Genomic DNA, 5000 nt, shown 5'->3' with positions numbered 1-5000 from the left:
TTGTTTTAAATCCTAAACCTGAAATAATTTAGTTGAAACCCTCTACTATTTCAATGCGGTTTGTCTTTAAACCTTAATTACCATTCGCCCTTTTCCTGAGTAAATCAAAGTTTCCTTTAAACTCCAAAGTCGAGCGTTTAACGTCTTCAGAACTTTTTGACTGCAATCCGCAAATCAAATCCCGTATTCTATTATTATTATTATTATTATTATTATTATTATTATTATTATTATTATTATTATTATTATTATTATTATGATGATGATAATGATGATGAGGATACTGATGATATTTACGATGTTACTATATCCTATTGAAACAATGAGAAGAATGGAATTTTTCACGAGTACTAACGGCTAAGAAAGAAAATCCAGTTCTTGAAACGGCTTCAGAAAAAATAGCCATAGACTTAGCATGGAATTCTGAATGACTTCAGAATAGAATCTTTGAACGGCATCGGAAGAAAACTTTCCCAGGTCTCCCAATGCCTTCAGAAGAAATAGTCATAGATTTTTCATGGAATTCTGAATGATTCCTGAACAGAATCTCTGAATGGCTTTAGAAGAAAATTTTCCCGAATTTCCAAAAGGCTTCAGAGGAAATAACCATAGACATAACATGGAATTCTGAATGACTCTAGAAAAGTCTCAGAATGACTTCAGAAGGAAACTTTCCCAGATTTCCGAAGATCTTCAAAGGACATCCATATACTTAACATGGAGTTCTGAATAACTCCAGAACTGAAATTTCCGAGACCAGTCCTAGACGGCTCCGCCCCGAGCTTCAAATTACTTCTGAAGACTTGATCTTCATTTTTTTTTTTAAGGTAGCATGCAACACCTCTCATAATCTCTATGTAGCTGGCGGAATCTATCCGAGGCATTGTGCGTCAATAGGATTAGGAGGAAATGATGTTGATGACTGGGAGAAGGATTTCACTTAACTCACTGAGACCGCGTTCTGGCGGAATAGGAAGCTGACTGAAAGAATTATGAGTTACGTGTACATGGTCAATTGGAGCTCTTCGGAACACCTTCAGCTACTGATGGTTTTGGTGGTTGCTGCCGAAATTGGTGATCGTTCGTTTTATATTGCCTTACCTATAGTAAGAACAGGCTCTTCTGTTGAAGATCATAATGTATGGGGCTTGAATGATCCTTTGCTTGAGCTTTTGCGACAATTACTTATAATACAAGACTCTTGGAAAAAGTACGAGGCTTTTTATTGGTGCAAAGTCAGATTGCTGCAAATGAGGAGGGAGGCAGAAAGGTTCAACTGCGAGGTGAGCGACGTGTGGTTCTTCAACAGGATTGTCCCAAAATTCGACATTGAAGTAAGGACATATTCAGACGGCATTGGTAAATATATTGTGTTGCTCATCATTTACTTTAGCATAATATTGTATGAGGAGAAAGGGATTGTATTCATTTATTTACTCTTCTCCCTGGTGGGTAAAGAAATGAATGCCATTGATTTCTCAGGGAATCTGACGAACTGAAGAAACGCGGCACTGAAATATCTTTTGAAATCTAGAAGAAAAATGACGAACTAAGAAAAAGACAGAAGGATATCTTGATAGAGACCGATAATCAAATGAAAAAGGATCTGGAAAACTCGAAGACAGAAGAGAACACCGATGGAGAGCCTTTAAACGAAGAGGTCTATAGCCTATAATGATATATGACACCTAAATATAGAGTCTCTTATGCTAAAAGTAAGGCACCACAAAAAAGAGATCGAAGACCCTCTAATGTTAGAAGCAGAAACCTAGAAATGGATGTCAAAGAAACTCTAATATCAGAAGTATGGGAGCTAAAAGTAGTAGTCAAATTACCTCTAATGTTAAAAATGATGCCTTTCAAAATAGAGGTCAAAGAGCTACTAATGCTAAAAGTATGTCATCGGAAAATGGTCTAAGAGCCTGTAATGCTACGGTAAGTCAACTCAAAATAAAGGTTAAAGAGCCACTGATGCTAGAGTTATGGGATCTAGAAAATAATGGTAAAAGAATCTCTTATCCTATGAATATTGAACCTGAATAGAGAGGTCAAAGAACTTCTATTGCTAGAAATATATGAGCTAAAAAGGAGGTCTAAGAACTTTTAATGCTAGAACTATGAGAGCTGAAAAGAGAGGTCAAAGAACTTCTAATGCTAGAATTATAAGAGCTAAAAAGAGAGGTAAAAGAAATTCTGATGCTAGAATTATGGAAGCTAAAAAGAGAGGTCAAAGAACTTCTAATGCTAGAAATAAAGGAGCTAGAAAGAGAGGTCAAATAACTTCTAATGCTAGAGGTATGGGAAATAAAAAGAGAGGTCAAAGAAGTTCTTATGCTAGAAGTATGGGAGCTAAAAAGAGGGGTCAAAGAACTTCTAATGCTTGAAGTATGGGAGCTCAAAATAGAGGTCAAAGATCTTATACTGCTAGAATTAGGGTAATTAAAAAGAGGGGTCAAAGAACTTCTAATTATAGAATTAGTGGACCTGAAAAGAGAGGTCAACGATCTTCTAATGTAGAAGTATGAGAGCTAAAATAAGAGGTCAAAGAACTTCTAATCCTAAAAGAGTGGTAGCTAAAGAGAGAGGTCAAAGAACTTCTAATGCTAGAAGTATAGGAGCCCAAAAGAGAGGTCAAATATCTTCTACTGCTAGAAGGATGGGAGCTAAAAATAGAGGTAAAAAAAATATCTAATGCTAAAATTATAGGAGCTAGAAAGAGAGGTAAGAAAACTTCTAATGCTAGAAGTATTGGAGCTAAAATGGAAGGTAAAAGAATTTGTAATGCTAGAAGTATGGGAGCTAAGGAGAGAGGTAAAAAAAACTTCTAATGCTAGAAGTAAGGGAGCTAAAAAGAACGGTCAAAGAACTTCTAATGCTAGAAGTATTGGAGGTAAAACGAAAGGTCAAAGAACTTCTAACGCTAGAAGTATTGGAGCTAAAAAGCAAGGTCAAAGATCTTCTAAAGCTAGAAGTATGGGAGCTCAAAAGAGAGGTCAAAGATCTTATACTGCTAAAAGTAGGGATGCTAAAAAGAGAGGTCAAATAACTTCCAATTCTAAAAGTATAAAAGCTATAAAGAGGGGCCAAGGAACTTCTCCTGCTAGAATTAGGGGACCTGAAAAAAGAGGTCAAAGAACTTTTAATGCTAAAATTAATAGAGCTATCAAGAGAGGGCAAATTACTCTTAATGCTGGAATTATAGGAGCTAAAAAGAGAATTTAAAGAACTTCTAATACTAGAAGTATGGGAGCTAAAAAGAGAGGTTAAAAACTTCTAATGCTATAAGTATGGGACCTAATTAAAACTGCTGTAGGCAATTTTATGTCAAACCAAATTAATATCCTTGATATTTTGGTAAAAATTACAGATGAGTAATTAGGAAATATATTTTATAGAGTCCTTAGATTCTTCGCTTGCATTGTTACTTCAGAACAAACATATGGATGCAAATCTCGGGTTGTTTTGCAAAGTATTATTTATCAATAATGAGAAAGTGATGAAAGAAAATTAGGTAATGGTGAAACGCTTAATTCCATAAGATATAAAAGAGAGTAGTCAAATCCAATGATCATAGGTAAATGATATTAAAATATTAATCTTATAAAAACTAGATTACACTTCACAATATACAACACTATGATTAGTAACTTTTGTATTTCTATGTTTTATTCGAAAATAGTTTCATTATTATACATGTATATATGTATATATGTATATATATATATATATATATATATATATATATATATATATATATATATATATATATATATATATGTACACACACATATATATATATATATATATATATATATATATATATATATATATATATATATATATATATATATATATACAGTTTAGTCACTGACTATACAAGCTTGCCGGACTGGGGTTCAATTCCTGGCCGGTCACAACCTCTTGTCTTTGTGTGATTTCGCCTGGGGCTCAGATCCCAAGGACGTTAAGAAAATCCAGACATTTATGTACCAAAAATATATATGGCTTTTTTTAATATATATGTATATATACACACACATATCAAAATATATATATATATATATATATATATATATATATATATATATATATATATATATATATATATATATATATATATATATATATATATATATATATATATATATATGTATATATATATATATATATATATATATATATATATATGTGTGTGTATATATATATATATATATATATATATATATATATATATATATATATATATATATATATATATATATATATATATATATTCAAATAAGCCATATATATTTTTGATACATTAATGTCTGGATTCTCTTAACGACCTCGGGATCAGAGCCCCAGGTGAAATCACACAAAGACAAGAGCTTGGCTCCGGCCGGGAATCGAACCCTGGTCGGCAAGCTTGTATAGACAGTGACTAAGCCACTTGGCCACGAAGAAAGATAAAAGTCAATGACAATTCTTCTGTACTTATACCTGTCGAATTCAGGTATTTTGTACTTAGAATTAAAATCAACCCATCTTCACCATCGTAGATAATTGGTAGTTTGTTACTTGGCATTCAATTAATGATAAATTTTGCACATTTTTACGTGTTTTTCATATTCAAATAAGCCATATATATTTTTGATACATTAATGTCTGGATTCCCTTAACGACCTCGGGATCAGAGCCCCAGGCGAAATCACACAAAGACAAGAGCTTGGCTCCGGCCGGGAATCGAACCCTGGTCGGCAAGCTTGTATAGACAGTGACTAAGCCACTTGGCCACGAAGAGAGATAAAAGTCAATGACAATTCTTCTGTACTTATACCTGTCGAATTCAGGTATTTTGTACTTAGAATTGAAATCAACCCATCTTTCACCATCGTAGCTAATTGGTAGTTTGTTACTTGGCATTCAATTAATGATAAATTTTGCACATTTTTACGTGTTTTTCATATTCAAATAAGCCATATATATTTTTGATACATTAATGTGTGGTTTCTCTTAAC

Source organism: Palaemon carinicauda, unplaced genomic scaffold (assembly GCF_036898095.1).
Source record: "Palaemon carinicauda isolate YSFRI2023 unplaced genomic scaffold, ASM3689809v2 scaffold225, whole genome shotgun sequence".
Classification (NCBI taxonomy): domain Eukaryota; kingdom Metazoa; phylum Arthropoda; class Malacostraca; order Decapoda; family Palaemonidae; genus Palaemon; species Palaemon carinicauda.
This window is presented reverse-complemented; position numbering follows the sequence as displayed.